General features: G+C 38.6%; 1 long non-coding RNA gene across 1 annotated transcript; it reads left to right on the plus strand.

Annotated features, from left to right (window-relative positions):
* LOC110400378 lies at positions 15626-21597 on the plus strand. The gene is made up of 4 exons (XR_002439777.1): positions 15626-15706; positions 15803-15871; positions 17930-18035; positions 21183-21597. It is a non-coding gene; the product is annotated as an uncharacterized LOC110400378 (long non-coding RNA).

The following is a 25392-nucleotide window of genomic DNA, read 5'->3' on the forward strand; positions in this document are numbered from 1 at the left end:
CATTGTCACTGATAGGTTCTACTGAGCAAGGCAACTCTAAATCTTCCTGCCCCACTTGCAGTCCTTCATTTTAAACCAGAAAAAGAGAATGCCATAATCTTGCAGAAGGCTTTTTAACTCACTTTTGGATAGAAGAATCTTATTTCTTCCAGAAATGAAGAAGAGGAGAAAGTATTTACTTTTAGATAATAGTTTAAAGCAAGCAAACAATGTTTTGACAATGAGAAATGGAACTGAATGGTATAGTTAAAATATCACTTCCCTGTAATTTGATAGAAATTTCATATATATGAGTAATACATTGTTTTATATATATATATATAAGCTTATATATATATATATATATAAAAGCTTTTCCAACTACCCTTCATTAAGATTTTGACTTCTGTTCTTGTTATTTTGGACTACAAAAGAGTTGCAACCTTATTGAAAAAAAGAAGCCGTGATGATGCTTCGGGAGAATGTGCGAAATTGCTGTAGAATTAGCCAGTTTGATATCCTGTATGAGACATTTGCACCCAGCCCATCCCATGGTGACTCATAGCATCTGCTGAGCTGTGGAAAACAACAGTAAACAATTAGCATGGCGTTTTAATTTGACTTTTCGTTTTTGATATATAATGATGATTGTCAGCCTCAAAAAATGAAAAGGTTTATATATGACTCATGAGCTGGAAGATCATTTTCCCCTTTAATGTAAGGTTTAATTTCCCCATGTTTGCTGAAGGCAAATTCCCAAAGGTGTTTCTGGAAGTTTCCTCCTAGTGAGGATCTAGTATTATGGTGAATATACCCATTTGTAATGCTCAATCTTGTGTTAACTTGAAGGCAGTACTTTATAGAAAACTTTTTTTTGAAACAGGACATCATTTGTTTGGTGTGATAAAAGACTAAGTTAATACTGCGCTCTTCAAATTTTATTTTACTGCTTCTTTCTTTAAAAAAAAATGTCACTTTGCAGTGACTTGCAGAAAGTGAGGCACCTGATTTACCAAATACAGTTAAGACGCCCAAATATCAGTTGCTATCAAATGACTGGTGGTAAATGTTCCTCTAAAAAAGCTTATTTTACAAGGAAAGAGAAGAGTACAGGTGTAAATGTTGTGCTGCAATGCACTGTTTGTTGTACCTAACAGAGCTTTCAGACATCTGTGAAGCAACCCATTATAGCAATAGCACCAATGACAATCTCAAGCAAACGGGTACACGATAAAAGTACTAATAAAATTCCCCTATATTCATTAATGTACCTTGTAATAGACCAGTTAGAAGACAATTTGTTCTTTCTTTCATGCAAATAGTTCTATTAATGGAGCAAAGAGAATAATGAAAATGTAAAAGGTACACTAAAACACTCTGATGAATATATGGGCTGAAGTTGGTGTTTCCAGGGCTGAAATATTGAAAGGAAATAGAACACTAATGTTCTCAATATTACCATTGTGATGAATCAGTTCAGGACTTGGTCTGGACCATTTCAGAGATTTAGAAAAAATATATATTCTTTTACCAATTAATGCCACTTTTACCATGGAAAGTGCGACACAAAACTACAAACACTGTTCCACTGATAGCTATGCAAATGATTTGAGAATTAATAAAGGACCGAAGTGTAGTGCAAATGAATCTTAGCTCATTTCAGTTACATACATTTGTACCAACTTGGAGGAGGATAAGGTTTGGGAACGTCTTTTGTAGTTGACTGAGAATACGTTCACCACATATTTCAGATTTTCTGGGAATTTAGCTCAAATATTTTAGCTATCCAAAACTAGGAGCCTGAGTAGGCTACACGAGAAAGACAGGTGCCTGCGTATAGGAATTTAAAATACCTCTATGAGATATCCGAAGTTAAACCATACAAAGAAGAGACTACGGTTACAGGTTTCAGAGGTGCTAAAGTTGACAGGGAATATTCCAGTCTCTAACCCAGCATATCATTGAAGTTTTCACTTATCTTTGAATATAATTTTAAAGTACGAAATCTGAGTCTTTCCATTGTGAATTTATTAGTTGTGCAAAGGAAGCCTGTTGGAGAAGTTACATCTGTGTTTAATATAATTAACATATAACCTGATATGGAAATGGATTTGTATACATAATGTTAAGCTCATCATATTTAGTAGAAACATTCATGTACTTAAAATTCAGCACTGGCTTTATTATCTAGCTAAATCAGGATTAAATAAACAAATCGAAGTCTAGGTTCTTACTGACTCTAGGTAAGTTTTATTGAAAGCTATACTATTATCTGCATTCAAACTACTTGAAACGTTTTGAGAGTTTCACTAACCATGGAAATTAAAAATAAGGCTGTGGAGCTCCTGGTTTTGTTACTGTCGTACATTGTGTAAGTAATCAATTCTCATTGGGATATGCTCTTATGGAAAGGGACCTTGCACAGCTGAAGCTATCAAAATGTGACAGAATTATGCAGTCCAATATCAAACACACACACACACACACACACACACACAAATGTTGTGCAGAAGGATAAATAGAAAAACAGTGGTGGTTCTTTAAAGGAGATGTATCATCTGCTTATTCTCCTAAGGGGCTCGATGCTGCATTGCATCTCAGAGATTATACATTAGAAATCGACCACCCAGTGATCTCAAACCACCTAGAGAAGGCATTCAAGTTTCTCCTTAATAAATAAATAAATAAATACATTCCCCTCCTGCAGCTCTGTGGGAGTGTTCTCTTCTGAGTCCTTCAGGAACTCCCCGTTTTGAGTGCTGATCCTCCCTGCCATGCGCAGTTGGGAGCCTTTGCATCTACATTTTCACTTTGAGGATACATTCAGAAGTTTTCTCCTTGGTCCTTATAGACAATTTGCTAGGAAAAAGGAAACAAGATTTTTACTTCTTTTTTTTTTTTTAATAATTCGTTAACCTAGAAAGAAAAGCCCTATGGAGATATTATCACTTTCTATTATAGCTGATGGTTCCTAGAGTGATTTCTGTAGACAGTTTCCTATTACAGTTTCATAGTGTCCTATTGATTTTGTTTCTCTTAAGGGCTTTCACACCCAAAGATTGTATATAATAAAAGGACAATAAAAGAAATTGCTAAGAACTAAGGATTATTATTCTGTGTTTACTGTTGTTCTAAATATATGATAAAAAAGGGCTGAAGCAGTGTACTTATGACTACTGGGATTTGTAGGTAGCCCAGTGTAAATGTATGCTGACCTCCAACTGACTGAAATGGCAGAATCAATAATAAGAAATCCACCCACCATTTATTATACTGAAATTGTTATGCAGGATATATATTAAGAGGGAACGTTTCATCTACAGAGTTTACTGTATCATGTTACATATCTTTACTTTCTTGAAAGCACCTATCATATCAGTGCAGATATTATATTGCTCCAGCATAATAGCATTGCACTGGCAATCCAAATTCAGTAATTTTTTTCTTATAGGCTATATTTATGACCAAAATAGCCACAATTTTCTTCACATGAAATACTAAGCGTAATCTAATCTTTTTCTTCCTGACAGGAGAATATCGTAATTCTATTCAGTCTTCAGCCATTCTTTAAAAAGACTAATGATGGAATTTTGTTAAAAAAAAAAAAATGTAATCAATTCTTGTAAAAGTAAAACTGATCAATGATTTCCTGTTCATGTAAGCAACTGCACAATTGTAACAAATATTACAGCCACTCCTTCACGCTTTTGTAGTCACATGAGTAATTGTTACTCAAGTAAAAAATCTCATTGAATTTAGATTAGCATCTTCTTTTGATGCAATCAAGATAATTCTGTGTTTCTTTTGCAATAAAATCTGGTTAGATAAAAACACCTTGAAAGTTCTTTGGTTTTGTATTGTATTGATGATTGATGGTATTGAGGAAACTTTAACTTCCCCAATGTCACACAAAGTTGCAGACTTAAAAGTGCATTCTCTCATCTGCAAACGTCAGGTTGACATCGATGACACCAAGAAAAAAGCCTGATACAAGAATGTGGATTCTAAAAATTGGTGAATATCTACAGTTTAAAGACTCATGAATGTCCTCCACATATCCAGCACTTCTAATAATAATGCAGCATCCAACTAATTCAAAATGTGTAGATACTTTTGAAAATATTTTTTGTATGTAGCTAAAGTTTTGGAAAATATTCCTTTGTTTTTTGAGAAATGCGTTAGATTTTACTTGATTCATACAATATTTACATAGCCAAGAAAAGGAATGCGCAATTCACATAAATAATACACTGAAATACTAACAAAAGTATAAAATATTCTTTTAGTTAAAAGGAAGTCCTAAATTTACCTACAAACTACAAAGTTTAAACCCCTGTGGTTATTAAAAGCATGATAATATACACAAAGGATGCCTCCTCAGTTCTTCAGAATATGAAGTGCCGATAATTTGGTTTTAGACTTCAGTATCCAGGGAAAGAAAAACAAAAAGTAGAGTTATAACAAAATGACCTCATTTACTGAGTTAGAAGTGCACTGTTTACTCTTTGATGTAACGAATCTCCTCCTTCCTTCAAATGAGAACACATTTGTATTTACATTTATGGAGACAGAATTATGGGGTGAGCAGAAAATTCTGATGCTATATAATGGACAAAAGTGATGCTTTCATAAAAAGAGCTTCTGATTTTAAAAGTTTGATTTAGATGAGATGTTTTTCACAAAAACATCTTATTGTCCTTGGATTATTAGTTTCTAAGGGCCTATTGTGGCCTGTAAGTAAGGCATAACTCAGTTCAAGAATCAGAGGCACTGAGACGATAGTGCTATGGATTACACTTGCTGTCTTCCTCTTACTCTATTTTTTTAATTGGGTAATTGAATCCATGTTATAACCAAACTGGTATAAAAGGTCAGAGCATGAATTAGTCTTCTCTTGGGACACTTTACCATGTGTCCTTGCAGTTCTTAAGGACATTTCCGCTATGTTTAAAGAAATGGACTGCAAACCTGGGCATCAACCATTTATTTTTGGTTGAATCTGCCTCCTTGGTTTGTCCTCTACAGCACAACAGGAAACACTGGCAGCCATTAGGCTACAAAGGAGCTCTGATAAAGAATGTGTGCTGGATTTGTTTTTTTGTAAGCGAGCAGTGTGTAATGAATAAACTGTACAGAAAGGGAAGCCTTTAGAAATGAAGATTAACATATGGCCTAAGGTTAATGATATACTATCCAAAGTTTCTTTTCTTCCATGAAGGCATATCTTGGCTTACATGCACTGTAGCTATTGAAATTATAATAGAAGAAAACATTTTGGAAGAGGAATTATTGCCAATATTTAAATATAGGGAGAATATGAAGTATAATGTGCAATTTAAAGCTCATTAAAGTTATCTTCCTAGTTATTTCTTTAACAAAAGGATTTGTACTGGATTAATTATATCATGACCAAATTTAGAGAAGCTGATGCAGTGTTTTGCTGAAATTGTGCTTTACAGTTACATTGCATCTCTTGGCTTCTGCTGCTCTGTATTCTTCCTCTCTTCGAGTTTTTACTTTGAATCTTTGCCTTTGTGTGTGTGCGTGTAAAAATGTCTGTAAGAACAGACTCAGAACTACTACTCTACTTTATAGGAAAGTGGTCTGAGAAAAGCAATGCATTTTTATTTATTCATGCAATATTCATGACAAGAATGCTTCTTCATATAGAAAGACCAACATGACCCAAAGGAAATGTCCATGTGTTGTGAGACACAAACTTACTGGATGCCAGATTCTGTCTGTTTGAGTGCTCATGAACTAACTTCCTGCTTTCCAAATGGTCTAATAGAGGCAGAGGAAACTTCAGGAGCCCCAGCTCATAAGAAGGCTCTGCTACAGACAGACGGACAGGAGTAACTTAAAGTTACTTGGTCCTCTCTACAACCAAGTCAATCCATTATTTGTTTTCATGTAGCTGAACTCATCAACACAGCGGTAAGTGAGAAAAAAGAAGAAAAAGAGAGGAGGCTGAGGGAGCTGAGTTTGTCCAGCCTAGAGAAGAGAAGGCTGTGAGGAGACCTCATTGCAGCCTTCCAGTATTTAAATGGGATTATAAACAGGAGGGGAATCAACTTATTATAAGGATAGATAGTGAGAGGACAAGGGGGAATGGTTTTAAGCTCAAGGAGGGAAGCTTTAGATTGGATGTCAGGGGTAAGTTCTTCACAGAGAGACTGGTGGGATGCTGGAAAAGGCCCCACCTGGAGGTGTTCAAGGCCAGGCTGGATGGGTCCCTTGGCAATCTGGTCTAATACCAGATCTGGAGGTTGGTGGCCTGCCTGTGGCAGGGGGGTTGGAACTTGATCCTTGGGCTCCCTTCCCACCCTAGCCATTCTATGATTTTATGATTCTATGATTAAGCCCTTGATCTTCTAGTCTTGCCTTGAATGACTGAAAAAATCCAGTGCCAGATGCAGACAGAGCCCCATCCTCAGTCGCTGCTTTGCTATACTGACAGCATGGGAACTGCCTAGCTTTATGAGCATAATTCAGCTTTTCAGAGACTAAGAAAACAGGGATGGGAGTGTGACACTGAGAAGTTTAAAAGCATTTAAAAAAGCAGCAAAGTGTTTACTGCTGGCTTTAACAGTCAGATACATGTGATTGAACAAAAAAATGTACAGAAGCTCAAAAATATCTTGATTTGTAAATTTGTGTAGGCATTTTGGAAAAGCAATGTGTGTTGTTCTCTACTGTTAAGAACACTGATGATTACAAGGTAACTTATACACGGTGCAAAAATCGGTGTAAAAACTCAGTTCAATTATTATTCAGCACATTGACCAAGCAGTACAAAAAAAAAAAAATTGCTAAGCAAATTGTATTGAACATCTGTCTCAAAAATGTTTAAATCAATAGTAAAAGCAAACTTTATTTGACTTGCAGCCCCAGTCTAATTCCATTCCCAAATTTTCCACAGGCTAAGTAATTACAATTAACCAGTGATTAATGCTTTATCTAATAAGAATTTTGTTGAGGAACTGAATATACAATACTTCCCCAAAATCATGGGGAAAAGCAAGTTAAAGGAGTATGTCACAGACATAGCTATAGACAGATATATAGCAGAAAATGCATTATTACTTGATCACTTCTGAAATTCTTCCTACATTTGATTTATGGTTTTAGGGTGTACATTTTCATGTTAATACTTTTTTAAAGGCTCTCGCTCCAAGACAAAATTATTTTCTTCTTTTTTGGGAGTACAATCAAAGGTAATTCTATCTTGAGCAGACTTTAGAAGAAATTTTCTTCTTTAGAAGTATTTCCTCTATTAACTTATGCCTTCTATTTTTTGATTATGGAACTATATTTCACTTCACACAATACTTGTTCTATGCAGCTATATTTTCTTGGTAATTTTTTTCGTAACCTCCTGCAACATTCTCAACACCCTTAGAGCACAATAATTTCTCTTCAAATAAGGACAAGAGTCTTTCATTTGATTTGATAAAAACAAAACACAGAAATGTTAGAATTTTTTACATCCTAGTCATCCAATTTGTAATTATAGATTAGAAAGAAAAAGTAATTCTAGATAAAATAGAGGTATTCAAGTGCATATGACTTTATGAAAAACATTGGGCTTTAACTCCTTTTTATTTGCACGGTTTCATCAGAATGAAGGAAGTATTAAATTTCAGAAGTCAATATTTTTTCAAAACTATTTACTTCCTTTGCTGCATCTCCAGATAAACAAAGCCTTCTTTGATGTTAAATAAATACTCAATCTTGTATCTTACCTGATCTGCCAATTACCTTTGATTCTTGTGGTACTTGCCAAAAATTTTTATTTGTCCAAGAATGATACACGTAGGACTGAAACTTGTTATAATGACTACTCAGCATCTCTGCCATTTTGAAATGAAAATCAGGGGATTAACCATATATCCATTATCTCTATTTCTGGCTTCGCATTTTAACATCTAATTATTTGAAGAATCAAGGAAATGGCAAAGGTGAATTTCCAGAAGGTGAATGAGGGACTTACTCTGTCATCTGTAACCTGCAGCATTTTATATCTACGCCCATGCACTGCTGGGATATGATTAACCGTAATATATATTACAGCTACCTCCAATTTCCATGTTGGAGGACTCTGTCTACTCCCTGTCTGGTTTCTCTGATCAGGCCTGGGCTCATGGGGGAATGGGGAGCTCTGCACAGACTTGGGAGGCAGGAATACAAAGCAGTGGAGGTGAGATACCTGACACTGCCAACTGAACTTGCAATAAATCCTTCAAAAATGTTCCAAAGAACCTCAAGGACTTAACACGACTTTGCCCAGACCATCATCTCTGGGAGTCCTCAGGGTAACGTGGCTTTTTGTCAGCTGAGCTCCTCAGGCACATGCAAATGTGCTAAAAGAAAGAATACACGGATTAAGCTCTGTGACCTTTGTTACGCAGAAGATTAGACAAAATTAGATCTTATATATATGTGAACTGTGTGTATAGATACAGCATCTAGTAAGAAAATAACAGCAATTTCCAGTAGTGTAGAAGGACTTCATTTTCAAAATATGCTTGGTTTTGTTTGCTTGCTGATTTGTTTTTATATTAGCTGGTTTGTTTGGTTTTATTATTATTTTGAAGCCTGCTGCTACTTCTGAAACAGTTAATAGATTTTTACTTTTTAAGTTCAGCAGTTGCTTAATATTAACAATCCTCTTTTTTTTCTTTTTTTTTTTTTCCTTTTTTTTAAAATTCTGGGCATACTTTGAAAGTTAAATCAGCATTCGAACAAGTTTCCAGTTTGCTGATTCTTCTGTTGCAGAATAACTTGCACTGGAGAACTTAAAAGGCATCTCTAATTTCTGTTACTGTCAAAGACTGGATGGGTCCAACATTTCACTTTGAAATTATGTTCTTCTTATGAACTGCTTATTAGGCAATTATATGTGCTGTTTAAGCTAGAACTAGCTAGAAATTGAAATAAAATTATTTTTAAAAGACTCAGTGGTGGTTCTTGTTGAAAGGCAGTTATGGCTGTGCGGCTGTCAGATAGGGTTTGGAATAATGAGACACACAGGTAATCAGCACGAACTGGCAGGAACATTTTTCCAGTGATTTCATTCCAAGGGGACCCGATTAGAAAAATATTGTGCTTATTACTTTTGAACGAGCATTTTAAGTAGGTCTGGCTAAAAAGAGTTGTGTATGGCATTACTATTGCAGGCAGCTATAAACTGTAAAATCTAAGTAACTAGAGAGAGGAAAATTGCTGTATTGAGGATTATCATTTTAGTAAGTCAGTCCAACAAATGTTTTTGCTACCTACAACTTAAATGTTCTGCTCCCAACTTTTGAAAAATATTCTAGGTGTGATTGGCTCCAATGCTGGTGAAACAGACAGGGAATAGAGATCTGGTTGTGATTCCCATCTTGCTTGTACAGGCTGGTGCTTTCTTGTATATTGTAAAGCGTTCAGTTGGTTCTTTGGTTATCAGTTCTCATTTACAAGGCTCCCTTCTTCCAAGCGGACCTCAAACCCACTCATTTTGAATTCTACTTTTCTTCTTGATTAAGAAGTTCTTGTTAACACTGAGAACACGTAAAACTGATTAACATAAAACTGAACAGAATAGCAACAATAACAAAGGTATCTGAGTTTCCAGTACTGTGAATGTGAATACATACCATGAAGTAGGGAAGTAAGATGGAGTAATATATCTCTGCAACCTCTTGCTACTGGTACCGCTCATATTGGAGTGTAGTTCATAAGTCCAAAAAGAAACCTACAGTATAAGCAGAGAGGGAGAGAGGAATTTTCACAAAAATAGCAATGATTTAAAGAAGAAAAACAGAAAAACATTAGCAGAAATGGAGGAATAGCTGGGATCTCTTAATTCAGCATCCATTGCCTAGAGTATTGCACCAGGCTGTCCTGGCTCACAGATGCTGTTATTCAGATGTGATTCAACTTATGCTGCTGCAGGAAAGAAGAGCCATTGCTCTTTTGATACTAAATGCTTTTCACTGCTTTTTTTGTGTTTGTGAAAATGAAGTAAAAGGTTATATATATATTATGGATAACTCTAAGCCAATGATTAAGATTGTATTAAAAGATGACATTTTTACAACTGCATAAGATCCAGTTTAGTCTCTTTGTCATCCATTTTGCATTACTGAAGCCTGATGAAGTTTTCCCAGGTAGCCACCAGCTACGTCTTTATTGCCACAGCAGATATTGCTTATAGGCAAATATAGCTCACACTGATAAAAGTAAGAATAAAATCTGATCATTCTCTTTTGATGCTGAAAAGAAATAAAAGCACAATGGGTGGCATCACAGAGCTCCCACTGATTCTCTTGAAGGGGCAAAGAATTCAGTAACAACTTTGGAACCACATTAGCTAAGCTACAAAGCAATATCCTTTCTGAAATCTCTGGATGTAACTTAACAATTCTTTTAAAACGGAATTTGCAATTATAAACTAAAACAGCTCACAGAGGAAAAAAAAAAAAAAGCTATTCAATACTAGCTACCTGGAATTGTGCCATTCTAAGACATAATGATAGGCCAAAATGGAAGAATATTTATTTGGTAGTCATCTCTTATATGTTTCCCTATTAGTTTAAGCCGAATAAACCCAACAAACCAGCATTAGTAACAAGCCAACAGAGCGCCGGTTGCCTGGAGCATCATGTGGTTAATTGGTTATAAAATGACTCTCAATAGGTAAATCTGCTGTTATTCTACATTTTATCTGAATAAGTTAGTATAGCCCTTGGTAAGCTTCAGCTGCTCTAAATACAAAAATGCAGTTTAAAATGCTAGACCAGACAGTGTAAACTTGACACAAGCCAGCAGCGTACACTTGCAGCCCAGAAGGCCAACAGTACGCTGGGCTGGATCAACAGATGGGGGCACAGGGCAGGGAGGGGACTGTCCCCCTCTGTTCTGCCTTCATAAGGCTCCACCTGGAGCCCTGTATTCAGGCCTGGTGCTCTGAACACGAGAAAGACGTGGAGCTCTTGAAGCGAGTTTAGAGAAGGGCCACAAAGATGCTCAAAGGGCTGGAGCACCTCTCCTACGATGAAAGGTTGAGGGAGCTGGGGTTGTTCAGTTTGGAGAAGAGAAAGTTCTGGAGAGACCTCATTGCAACCTTCCAGTGTTTGAAGGGAGCTTATAAGCAGGAGGGTGAGCGACCTTTTACATGGGCAGACAGTGATAGGACAAGGGGGAACAATCTTAAACTAAAAGAGGGGAGATTTAGATTGGATATTAGGAGGAATTTTTTCACTCAGAGAATGATAGGGCACTGACACTGCTGTCCAGAGCTGTGGGTGTGCTCCATCCCTGGAGGAGCTGAAGGGCCTGGGCAGCCTAAGCTGCTGGGTGGCAACCAGCCCATGGCAAGGGGTTAGAACTGGATGATCCTCAAGGTCCCTTCCAACCCAAATCATTCTATGAGTCTACGTAGGAAGGTAGGAAGATATAGCTGATCTCACCTCAATTTACCCAGAGGCAATTTACCGAATGGGCTCTATGTAAAAGTATTATCAGATCCCCAGCTTCCCACTGCACCAGCTGCATGCGTTGTCCTCTGCTTGTCCAAATGAGAAAGACTAAAACAAAAAATTTAAAAGAAGAATATATATATAATATAATGTAATATATATATAATTACATATATATACATGATATATATTTTTGAAGGAAACAACCAGATTAAAACACCTTACAGTAGCCAGATGCAGGAAGGACAATGTGAAAATGAAAAACAAAAAAATAAAATTAAAAAAAAAAAAAACACAAAAAAAACCACCAGAAAATGGTAAGTGGATTCCTGCTCTGAATGAACTGGATTCGTTTAAAATGAGTGCTGTGTTCTTGAGCAAGAACACACTTCAAGGCGTGAGGAGGACTGCTGACATCTAGTGAGAAAACAAATCCTTCGCTGATGTACTCTTAAAAAGCAGAAGGGTCTGGATTTGGTTGGAGCACACGCAGAGGGTGGATCCAAGACTTGCATTTAGTAAGGGAGTTGCAGAGAGTGCAGGCTTGAAGTTTCTCCTCTCTATTGCCTGTTTGTATTAATTATATTTTTAAAATGCCTATCCTTTTGCAGACTGAGGTAAAGGGGACTGCAGAGGGAGCTGCGTTTGAACATTTACTTTCTCCTTCCCTGCTTTTTTTATTTTCTTGAACCAAGAAACAGTTTTTAAAATCAAGATCATCAATCAACGCAAGCAAAAGCCTGCAAAAGACCCCAGGAAATTCTTGCCTGTCTGCCTCGCTTCCCTGAAACCAACAACCACATTTGACTCTATTTGCTTTACATGCATAACAAGAAAAAGCTGGAAAGGAGTGCTTTCACCGATATTGCAGATGCAATAAGAGTGCATAAATATTGAATGTCCTCACTGTGATTGTCAGAGTGCTGCCTTTTAACCAAACATAATTCTTCTGTAATAGTTTCATTGGAGAATATGTTTTGCCTCCCCACGCAAGTTCATTCTCTTTGCTCTGTCTATTTACAGTTTGAGCATGCTGTCTGGTTATGTTAGGACTGTCATTCTTATGCTGTCATTATTATGTGGATTGTTTTGTTAGCTCTGTTGCTGTTAGACTCATTATTTTCAGCCTGCTAAATGTCCTGACCTAGATTTGATTGCCTACCAGGTGACTCATTATTTAAATTAACTTGTAGATCTACATCAGGCACTACAATCTAATTCCTTGAATTAGATTGCCTGCTGATTCTTCCTCTCCAAATGACTGGTGGTTTGAATGACTGTCACTTATGAAAAAAAAGCCCTTTATATATGAATCAGTATTTAGATATTAATTTTCTTCTGTAACTTCAGTCTGAAATTTGTTTTTCTAAGCCTGAAATACATGTAGGGAAGTGAACTATAGAAAATACTGAAAACACTCAGTAGAAAGCCGTGAGAATTTAATATTTTGCCTGCAATAACCTTTACTTAAATCTCCTAGAAAGATAATGTTTGGCTAGCGTTGAGGCTGTCTTTACATTGCAGATGCTTTGACACAGCAGCTGCAGGGAAAGCTGTGTGCTAAACGCAGGAGGAGATCGTAACTTCCCTGAGCATCTCATGCAATCTAAAGGTTACAATGAGAATGTCTTCTTGCAGTGACGGATGGCTGCCTGCATGAGCTGCCTCGTTATTTGGTGTGGGACAACGAGGGCTGGTACTGCTCATCAATGAGAATAACTGGTTCGCGATCTGTCTCTCAAAGATAAGACGTGAAAAAGACACAGACCTCAGGGATGACTCCCAATCTGTTCCCTTAACCACAGGACTATTCTGACCAGGATATCAGCTTTCCTCATGTATTTGTCTGCAGGAGGCACTTTGCATAAAGTTTCTTAAACAGTTCATTTCTTCATAATCATTACCCTCTACAAAACGATTTTAAAATGCATCATTCTCGTGCCACTCTAATTAATATTGTTTCCAGCTGATTAGTGGTTTTGACTCCACAAGGTCAGCTGTTAAATTGCCACAGTCACACTCAGCTCTAAGCCTGTTAGTGTTTCATGGGGCTGAAGTTTCTCCCTTGGACATTCTGCTTTTACAGCGGTAGGGATGGTCTCCTTGTATGTCTGCTAATGTTTCCTCTGCCTCCTCTGAACACGGTTGCAAGGCATGGGGAAAACAAAGTAATAGCACTTTAGGTTTTGAAGCTGAACCTGCAGAAAGAGCAGAATTCAACCCTCCAGCACAGCGAGGGAAGGGAAAGCCCTGGGTGCTGCAGGCTGGTGCTTCCTGCTGCACAAGCAGAGGAGCTCACTGCTCAGTGAGCATGCAATCACAGGCCTAATTGTAATCAAATGAGTAATCCAGGACCAATCCATAAAACACATCAGTGTATAATTAACATTAAGCGAGTGCCTGATCCTATTGGACTTAATAGAAGATAAGCACAGCCTAATGCTAAGCGTATAGTTGGTTGGATCGGACCTCTCCAATCTCCAAATATTTCAGAGAAGAAAACTTAGTAATCTCCAAGAGCATAAAGGATTTTTTTCTTGGGAGTGACCTATAGCAGAACCTGGGGTAAATGAAGAATTTGTGAGAAATATATACGTGTATATGAAAAACAAAGAAAAGCAAAGTGTATTTCATCTAAATTAAATCCCCTGGGGAGTTCAAACCAGTGCATAAAGCACCCTGCATTAATTTCTGTTGCACAGGAAGGATGAGGAAACATAGGATATTGCTTGTGCTTGTTAAGACCAGAACATTTATTGTATTTGTATAGCTCTGTAGGAAAGGAACTGCTTGTAACACTGAAGACACAAAGCCCTTGGTGGCCAGAGGATGATCCAGAGCAGAAAATGGTAGCCATATCCACAGGAGCTTACACAGTCTGATTCACAACCACCTCATCGACTCCAAAGCTTCCAAAGAGCGGTCCAGAGAGCCTTTGTACTTCAGCATTTCCATTGCTGGCTTCCAAAATTATTGTTATTGAAAAATTATAAGGGTATTAAACAATTACAGGGAAAAAAATAGGGAAAACAGCTGGAGAAGAATGGGAACTCGCTATGAGCATTGTTGGGAATACAGAAATACGTGCTAGCGACCGATGGCAGAGGCACATAAACTATCAAACTGTTCTGCACAGCTAGGGTAAAGTCTGCAGAATTAAACATTAATGCTAAGCTGCTTAAGATGAACACTGTGACTCCAGACTGTGTACATTAGAAAGGTTGACAGAAGACTAATTTCTAAAGGGGGAAATGTTTTAAAAATTAAGCACAGCCATCAATAAATCAGCCGAGCTTAAAATAAAAATAGAGGTTTGGATTTATTCTGACATTTGAATATAATATAGCTATAAGAATAAAGGTTTTACAGAACTCTGTTCTACAGTAGTCAACTATTTCTAACACTTAATGTCTTTATGCTGGAGATTGTGCTTAAAGAATTGTAACCAATGGTATAGTTCATGGATTTGTATCAAAGTTTGCATGGTACAAACGCTACAATAATCATTTCTCTTAGAATATATATACCAGTGTAGATCTTCAGAGTGCTTTACCAGCATTATTTAATGACATGCACAATAGCCCTTTGAGGTAAGCATTGTGGAGATGGAAAAGCTGAGACGTGCCAAGATGTTTCTTAAAGCTATTTGGTGAATAAGCAGAAGGGTAAGAATTAGAATTTAAGAGGACTTAGCTCCCCAAAATGACTTGAGGATCGTTTCTCTACAAAGGTTTCCAAATGTGATTAAACTATTAAAACGCTTTCATTCAAAATGCAAATAGCACGTGGGCTCCAGCCCACTCCCATGCCTTTGGCCTAAACTGTCTCTTTTCGCTGCTGAGGGCTAGATCCTCAAAGAGGCTTTGTAATCTGCCCCTTTAGCAAAGTGCTTACACCAATAAGACCGCACACACACGGAGTTTAAGCACACGCATTAACGCCTCTGCGGATTAAAGCCATGCGGTTCAGCACCTTAAAAGACTGAGCTTTAAATTTACATTTTAGTGTCACACACCGCTTAAGAGAATTAATTTTTAATAGGCAAGGTATTGTTTCCGATGAGCTTAGCCCAGCAAAAACCTGAAAATCTCCCTGCTCAGATCTTTCCGCTCATCCAGCAGCACCAAGTCTGCTCTGTTAGCCTGCATTTAGGTGATGCTCAGGTGCTCCATCATCCCCTACCTAAACAAGCACGGGGGCTCTAGCAGACAATGAGAGCTGCCTGCAACGCAACTTGCTCTGTGCCTTTGCTTTCAGTTGCAGTGAGCACGTGTTATTTGCGATGTTTTGGTTGAATTGTGTTTTAATCGTAAACTGCTGCGCTTGATTTTGATTTTTGGCGTTCTTCTTCTCTCTAGAGGTGAAATGGTGAAGAAGTGTGCCTTTCCATCTGACCTAAGGAACCGGTTCTCTTATTTCCTCTCTTGGTAAGAATTTTTCGGAGCGTGCAGCTTGCTTTTGAGAAAGTTTTACTTTCAAGTTGTAATACTACCCAGCTCCCAATGCAAGGTATCCCAAATGTGACAAACCTGGCATCCGGGCTGACGGTGGCTGTCTTTGGCTCTCCGTGGAGATAAAACTAAGACAACACGGAGTCGTTCTGCTTTTCGATCAGAAATGAAAAATGCGATTCAACACTGCCCTTCAGGGGAGATTTCATTCACTGGCTTATCTAGAGGATGATCGGCTGTGTCGGAATTTGCAAGTTTCTTGTTTAGTATTCTGCAGCCCTAGCATTCAGTAAACTGTGGTCTAATTTATGGTTATTACTACGGCTGCTTTTGTGAACAGATTCTGAGTTAAATGGGCTCCCTGGGTGCTTGTGTGGTATTTACAATGATGCTTACAGTGATCACTAATATTTGATATTGAGAAAAAATGATGTTTCCCTTTTGATCGGCATTTCATGCTTTTAAAAGGAGCTGTGTTTCCATGTTAAATGGAAAGTGTTTCCTTTGCACTGATGAAGAGGGTTTTTTTTTTCCTGTTTTGTGGTGGAATCTTTTTACATGAAATAAGAAAGTGGGGAAAAATGCAAAAGTTCAAGAGAAACAAAACAAGGATAGTCAGAGAGCATTACAGCTGCATTTGAAAATACATTTATAGTATTATATCGATGTTTTCTATCTCAGGATTGTACTAAATTTTCTTTATACAGAATAATCTGGTTCTTTTCTTGACTTCTCGGTGAGCCTGATGGGGTCCTGTTTATCCTGACTTTCACAATCCGGAGGAGAGTGATTAGCAGTGATATATGGAGGTGGAAACTGTTCTCCTGGGACAATCACCTGGCATGTACGACCTGCCATATGGTTGTGTGTCCAGATGATCACTATGGTGTTCTCGGACACTGACAGGATTTCAGGACATCAGCTTCCCAACAGAAAAAGCCCTTTTGTATCTCTTCCAGTGCAGGAATGTCAGAAGACAAAGTGACCAGCATCTCTTACAGCAAGATTCCCATCTTTCTGCACATTGCACACATTTATAGTAAGTTATGGATCTTGAGTGCTCACAGACCTGAGGCTCCACGAGTGATTCTCTGGGATGTTCCCAGGTGCAGGCCCTCATTATGTTAACCTTTAGTCACACAGAAATCAGTGGAAAAAATCCCAGGTTTCCATACCCCAGATGAGCAAATGGCAGGACAAAGTTTATACTCAACATTTTTAACCCTGACCTAGTTTCCGTGAAGGGAAACTCTCTTGCAGGGAATAAAAGGGTGTCCCACTCTGTAGTTTAAAGATAAGGAAAGCTGTATCTTTGTGTATGATGGAGTACAGCTTGGTAGTGCCCTTTTGCTGTCTCTGGCTTCCCACACAGCAGTACTAAAGCAATTGGTGCCCTATGAAAATAGATGACATTTTCGGGGACCATCCTCTGAAAGCAGCACAGTGGGCTACATACCATATCAGACCCAAAATTTCTACTGACCTGACAGTGTTGAGGTTTATGCTACAACAACATAATCTCAATAGAACAAAACCTAAGGGTTGACCCTTATATTCTTTCAATTATCTAAAAAGTCACAGCCCTAAAGAAGCAGAAGCAGTCTTACAACATATGTAGAATCCATGCGGATTTAGGAAGCAAGCAGGTAGGAATATTTCAAAGAATATACAACATTTTCTTATGTATTTCTTGTGGGTCTAAATCATCTGTTAGATCTGTAGCTGGTAATGTAATTAGCCAAAGTCTGCAGCAATAGCCACTTAAGCTACCTGGTGTCAGGGATGACTGAATATCTCTCAGCCTCTTCAATCCATTTTTACAAATGTGCAAAAAATGGGATTACTGGGAGGCTTTGTATGAGTTTCTTCTGCTGTAATTCCAGAGGAGTTCTTAGAGCTGTTTATCTAAGAGCTTGTCTCTGGGGGCTGATGGCTCTCAAATCTATCTTACAAATTTAAATGCCTCATCCTTAACTATCCAGGGTCGAGGGGTAGAAATGCCACTTACCCTTTCCATCCCCTTTTTGCTCACAGAGAAGGATGATAAAGCTACCGGGAGAGATAGATGAAGATGAGTGGAAGGTTTAGGAAGGAGGAGAAAGGCATTTTTCCTCACTCAGCCCAGCTTGTGCTCTAACAGGTATTTACAGTCTCTGGCTCGTGGTGCTTGTACTCAACTGTGTCAATCTGCTTCTATCCACAGGCTGACTGTAGCTAGGAGCAAGATAATTTATCTTTCTTGCTCTTACCCTTGTCTGTGTCCCCGCACATTAAGGATGTTTCTCAGGCAGCACAAATATGTGTGAAATCTCTTGATTGCCTTTGCCCCGTGTGAAAAGGCATTGTGCGCTCTGTCCTTGACCAGCTATTGTTACGCTTTATAGCTGGCTGATGAATTCTCAGTGCACAAGCACAAATTCTGATGGGTTGAAAGAAAATATTTATATATGTGTGCTCTGTACAGGAAGGGCACAGCTCTTGGTGACATTGCTGCCAGAGAGCTGCATGGCACTCTGCGCTGGGTTTTCATATTCATGGGCTACCTTCTTAGTCAGTATATAGCTAGAATGCTTACAGACTGCATTGTTTCTGTGTTCTCATCTATTAATGCTTTTGGGTGGGGAAGGTGCTGTGTGTTCCTGCTCTTCATAAAGATCACTGCTCCCTAAAGATTGGGTAGCATTGTTGGAGCCAGTACACTTGCACTGGCTTTTTCCAATTGTCCAAAACATAATGGTTGGCAGAAACTTCCTCCTTGTCAGCTGCAAGGAGCAAAATCAGTGATTTTTTTTCTAAAATGTGTCGAATTAGGTGTTGAGAAAAAAAGCTCACAGAAAAGACTTCTTAGGAAAAGACAAAGACTAAGCAGAAGTTAGGGAGACATATAAAACACCTTCAAGTGGTCATGTTCCTCACTGACTATTTAATTGAGTCTTCCATAAATATTTATCGAGCTAAAAAGTGTTTGTAGTGTTGTTAGACTCCTCAAAGAGCAAAATCGTACAGCTTACAGACTTAATGGTCAGCTTCTCTCCAGAGACTTGGTCTCATTTTTGGGTGGCCCTGTGTGGAATTGTACTCAATGATCTGTATGAGTCCCTTCCAACTCGGGATATGATCTGATTCTACGATAAAATATAACACCTTCAATTTCAGAGAACAATGTCAGTAAAAGAATGATATCTAGAGATTTTAGAGGAATCTTCTGTAAACAAAAGTATGATCATATGTATGTCTCACCTTTGGGACGGCAATAAATCACCTCAAAGTATTTAGTTGTAAGATTATAGGGATAGTTGCACAAACAAGCCTAGTTCTAGACTCCCTTCTTTGTTTGTCTGTTTTTTGTTTGTTTCTTTGTCTGGTTTCTGGTGTGTTTGTTTGTTTTAGCTCTGTAAGGCAGTTATTTAAACCAAAATGGCTGAAGCACAACCAAAGATCAGAGGTAGCCTTTTGCTTTTTCATTGTACCTAAGTACTCACTGGATTCACTACATCGATGTCAATAAAACAATCTCATTTTGTGTCAGGGACATATCCACCTATCAGTGATTAAAGATTCAAAATCCAAGGTTTGACTAAATTAATCATTTCTAATTTGGAGAAAATGCTTGTGAAGTATCATGCAGTACAGACATTGGTACATGTGGTGTCTCTGAAGTTCTTGCTTTTAACTCTTTCAGATTATAGATTTAGTCCCAACACTGTCTTTGGGAGAATAGTGAACCAGTTTGTGTTTTACAGCTGTAATCAACAGAGGCCTACAAAGATGGATGGAAACACTAGAGAAATGTTGGGAAATATCAAGAAATACCCTTGTAGATTGACAAAATTAACAGGAAAGCAATATTCTGCAGCTGCATAAATTAACCTTATATTTCAAATGCTTAATACAAATAATAAATATTTAATTAGGAGAAAGTCTTGTAAGTTCTGTACAGCTCCTCTGCAATTTGTGATTTTTCACATGCGTATTAGGAAAATTGAGATGTACATCTTGAAGAAAGTCCAGGAAGCCTTGTTTTTGAATTTATGTGCTGCTCCCATCTTACAGGCACAAATGCATGCCCACCAAATAGAACGTTTTCCTATAAACCAATGAAGAGCTGCTAACAGCTCTGTGTTGATTGTGTTGCTTCACTGTACAGGTTCATTACTGCTTGATGGATAATTATTGCCTCAAGATGCCATTGAGACTTTATCTGGGTTTTGCTTACAAGCAGTAAGAGTTGCTCTCAAGGCAGCAGAAGTCGACCTATAGCACTGATGGGGTTTGAATATCACTGCAAGGAAATATTTACTTCTATCTGCCAGTGTTTGCCTGAGGTCTGTGTTCCAGTAACCACTTGGGTCAGGTTTAGAATAAGTCTTTCTGTGTGAATTCTTTCATTTCCCGACGGGAGAATGTTAAGCTGTCTAAAATCCTTGACATGCTTCACTTGTTGGTCTAGAGGATGTCAAAATTCTTGAACAATTGGGAATGTTGTGATGTAGGAACAGCTTGCTTTCTCCTCATATGGGAGTGAAGTGAGGTGATCCAAAGGAGACTGGATTTGAACCCAGTCTCTTTAATGATGTATATATATTATCCAAGAGAAGTGTTAGATGATGAAGGAAAAATTACATCAGACCCACTTACCTGCCCCAATGAGACATCTGGTGAAAAACGCAGTGATTTGCTTTTTCCCAGCTCAGACCCGAGGGAACAGCTTTTACCTATTTATGAAGCAGCACCAACAGGGTGAGTCACATATTTCCATGCAAACTTTTCGTTACTTTGGGAAAAGTTTGTCCACGTCGAAAATCTTTGAGCCTCGCTTTGTCATTTCAATTTTGATTGTAAGGTAATGTTGCTTCTGTTGCTTGGAATGGTGCTGTACCCCCACCGCTTTATCTGTTGTCTGTCAAAACCATATGTTGGCTTCAGATGTATGCGCATCTCCCATTGAATTCAGTGGCACTTCTTAACCACAAGGATTCAATTATCTGCTGCTAATTGCCCATCCATTCTGCAAATGCCTATTGCTTTCTCCATGTACTCTCTTAGCTCATCCTAGTATTGACTAGGTTTATCTGAGAGAGATCTGCTGAGCATGCTGTCAGGATACCACTTACCTGTGTATTTCCATTTGATGTTCTTCTCTCAGTTCTTATTTTAGTAGAATTCTTATCTTTTCTAGAAGAGCTCACGTACCACTGTGCTTCTGTCTATGCACACACCTTAAAAAAAACTATGCAAAACTTTGACTTCAGTGACTTCTCATAGAAAATATTATCAAAATTTGAAGCAGGATCTCTGGGAGAAGCCAGGAAGACTGTGGTGAACTCCAGGTTGTAACGAAAATGTCATTGGCTCTTTAATGTCCTAATGGAGCAGACAAGGCCCCACGTTTTAACATTTTCCCCAAAAGGACACCAGCAGCTATTGGTTACAGAACTGAAGACATCTCGAGTGCAGAAAGATGAAAAGCTGAGTTAATGCTGTGGGCTTGCTGAGTTTTTAGTTCAGGCAGAGAGATCCTACCAGGATAGGTGCCTGGATCACACAGCATGCCCTGCAGGTGGAGAAGCCATTGAAGTGTGAAACAACAGTGACTGTTCCTTCCACAGAACACACGAAGCCATTACTTTTTCTCACATCTTGTCATAGCAGCAGCCCCTTCCATTGGTACCCCAAGGCTGCATCCTCATGGCAGGCAGAAAAAGTTTATGTATGTTTTATATTCAAATACCAGTGGGTGTTGCTGAGAGCTTACTGAGTCCCCAGTGGCAGCAGCACAGTATGGACAGAATATCATTTTCCTCCTCTAACTGGTCTACAGAAAACTTAAGTCTTTCACATGTTCACCTTGACAGAGCTGGGCTAACAGGATCCCTGACAGCCCAGCTGCCTTGTGTCCTGATGTTTCCATTTGGATGCAGGCAGCATGTTTTAGGACGGACAGAAAGATGAAAAGAGCAGCTAATTCACCCTCATGGAAGAGCTGTGGTTTTGTGAAATCCTGCCAGCCGTGGTGTAACATGTGGTGTCACTGCCTGGTCACGGTCACAGGGGCTCACATCTCAATCCAGAGTGTGACCGACCACCTGAAATGCAGAAACAGGACATATCCCTTTCCCTCTGTTTATGTGTTTCCTGCACTTGCTGATTACTTCAGAGGAAAAGTAAATTTTAGTTTCTGAACCATATTATGCAATGTGTTTTTGTCTGCCTTCCTGGCAAATGTAGTGGGTTGTTCCTTTTGGCACATAACATTGACAGTAGTCTCAGTGCTACCTAGTATGACTTATTTATCAGTTCACTGACTCCACTATGCTAAGGCAAATAAAAGGTACTATCTTCTGCCACAGAGGATAACATCGTATTTGAATGCCTGTATTTACTGATTGATCATGATTAACATAAATTTCTAGGATTTCATCAGGCCATCGCCCCAGTCATTAAAATTGCATGGTACAAACAAAGAATTCCATATGGCACTTCACATCAGAGTCCTTCCACGTAGAGGGCAGGTAGACATTTTCAAGGTGTGTTTGTTTACTGCCCAAGTACTGAGCTGCCTCTGGTCATGGTTCTATACAACCACTTGCAGGTTCCTTCTGAGCGCACGCACGAAGACTATTTCAGTCGTTTATATCAGTTCAAACGAAGAAAGTAGGATATTGTTCGTTCCATTTCAGCGTTATGCACAGGCATGCTCTGTAAGTAATGAGCAACGTTAATAAAATCAAATTTTGGCCTGCACAAAATTTTCATACCCAGATTAGCTAAGGATGTGAATTTCTCCCTCTTTGGCACTGCTGGCACCATCCCAATGTGTTATGCTTACGCAGATAGAAAAGTTCTTTATCACACTGCAGCACTTCCCACACAGGAATAAGCTCTTCCAAAACAAGTCTGTGGCAGACCCTGTTTGTTTGCACTATCTTTGTGGCTGTTTTGCATTCCTTGCAAAAGGCGTGACTGAGCCTAGCAAGCTGCTGGAGGGGGGGGAGCCTTGTGTCTGCAGGGATGGGGAGGCACTGGGGTTCAGCACAGCAGTAGGCCCTCTGGGAAGAGAAAAGCGTTGGGGTTAAGATTTGGGGTTAAAAATTGGATACTAAGGATGGACCCTTAGCCTAGGCCTCCATGGAAATAGTGCAGTCACCCTCCCCCCCCCAAACTGCAGTAATATATGGAACTAAGTCTCCTTTGTTATTCTGGCATGAAGTTATTTTTCACATTAATTATTGTGCCCCTGCAGCCCACCAAAGTCCCTATGCTAATTTGAATTAATCACTCTATTCTGGGCAGATATCTCTTGGTGTAATCTTTCATTATTCCTATAATCTGCTTTGTTTTACTTTTTCATGTTGCTGACATGCATGGGGACGGCTAAGCAAAAGCTGGGGATGAATAGACAGCCATAGATTGGCATGTACTGGTTTGTTAGGTATTTTTTTCAAGCTGCCAAATAATGAGGAAGATGCAGTGGTTGGAACGTGAGAGCAGCAAGCATCGTGCTAGTAGGATGGTGTGCAGCTGTTCAGACTCAAACAAGTGGATAAATTTCTCTCTACTGTTCTAGGGGGATGCTCAGTCTCCGAAGCCATTGGAGCAGGTGGAACAGCAATGGGTGAAATCAAATGTTATTTGTATTCTTGACAGTGCTAATTTGAAGTAACTTACTGGGTGAGGCAAAATGGCTGAGCTCACAGGCTCATTGACTGGTGAGAAGGAATGATGAGTCAGACTGCTCACTGGTGGTTAAAATTAGGTCTAAGAAGGTCTGATTTCTTAAAGACCTTTGCTGAGCTCATCTGCGTATCATAGCGGCAGAACACTAACCTAAGTCTTCACCTCAGAATAAAGAAGTGAGTTGCTCTTGTCATCTGAATATGAGTTCTGGACAGTTGTCAGTCTCTGGAAATGACTGTTCACTTAGATTTTTTGTACTTAAAACTGATAAATTATAGATTTCATGGTTGCATAAGATTTCTCTTTGAATGCCTATGCTTCTAAAAAAAATATTATAAAAGCAAAGTAGAAACTTATGTTGAATTAGCTCCTGCTAATTACTGCATTGGAAGAAACAGTTTGTCAGAGAAGTATCCAGTTCAATGGATTCTAGTGTGTTTGCTCACCTCTCCTCATAGAAGTGGGGCTTAACTGGAACTAGAATCACCTTTCACTTGCACCAGTGAAACTCAGCATGAATTGCTGAAATTATGGCTGAATGAATCTAGATCTGAGGACTTGAAACTTCACTTGTGGAAAATTACTGGTGAAGTCAGCCATGGGATTACTGCATCCAGAGTGACTGCAGAATTCTTCATCCTTTGCATTGACACCACACTGTATAAAACAAGTAAAATGTGTGTGGTGAACTGGATTCAGACTGTATTTTGGCGAAGAACATGTCTATACCAGTATGTTCAAAATCTTGCTCAGAAAGGTCTGGTAACTGTGATTAGACAGAGCAATCTTTGAAGACTTTCAAGTGACTAACTCCATGCTTTCCACCACGATCTTTTAAAAAGGTTTGTTAAATAGGGCATTGAGCTAGCAAAGCCTTGTTTGTTCTGACATTTCTGAGTAATTCAGATTGAGTTTCAGTCTACTGGACTTACTTATTTGCATTTCAAAGACCCTGAGAGTGAGCTGCAGTGCCACACACTTATTGGGTCCCTGATTTAAAAAAAAAAAAAAAAAAAAAAAAGTAACAAAAAAACCTCAAAACTTTGGCAATTGTTAACCGAAGTGCTGACTCATCAGTGATGTCACACTTTTGAAACCTTGATGTCTAATTAAGGATTTCTGAAATGAAGCACGGTGCAAAACCGAGAAGAGCAAGGAGAATCCAGCTGACAGGAGATTAGCAAAGGGACGGGTTGGATCTAAAGGAAGCATTATCCACGGTGCATCCCCAAAATGCCTTACTGCGGATCAGCGAGCTGCAGGAGTGTACCTGCTTGTTGGAAGGTTTATAATACAATGCACAGGATTTATAAGAAACTGCTAAAGTCTAGTATATCCTTCATTAGCTGACTAGATATGTTTTTGGTCTCAAGTGAAGGCAACTCATTGCTAATACCCTGCTAACCCATATCCTGCCTTGCAGCTGGTGATAAACTGCCAACGTTTGATGAAGGTCTGCACACAACAGTTAAACCAATGTTCCAGTAACAACAAAGGAAACTTAGGGCAAAAGACTAGAAAAAATGCTATTTTTTTTCTTTTTTTATCATTTGCAAAGAAAAATAATAACTCATCACTGAGCACAGCTCCCTTTAGATCTCTATAGGAATGTTGAGGTGAAATATGATGTCACCTTTATCTATCATTGGTAATGACCAGTAATAATGGAAAAGTAGACACAGGTCTTATTTGAAATAATGTAAATAATTGCCCTCACTGACAAATGAAATAAACCATATTCTGAACTTCAGTTTTCCAGTTTAAAAATCTACCTCTTTGATCTTGGTGTAGTGTTGAAGAGCACTCAGGAATTTGTTCAG

Source organism: Numida meleagris, chromosome 5 (assembly GCF_002078875.1).
Source record: "Numida meleagris isolate 19003 breed g44 Domestic line chromosome 5, NumMel1.0, whole genome shotgun sequence".
NCBI classification, from domain to species: Eukaryota; Metazoa; Chordata; class Aves; order Galliformes; family Numididae; genus Numida; species Numida meleagris.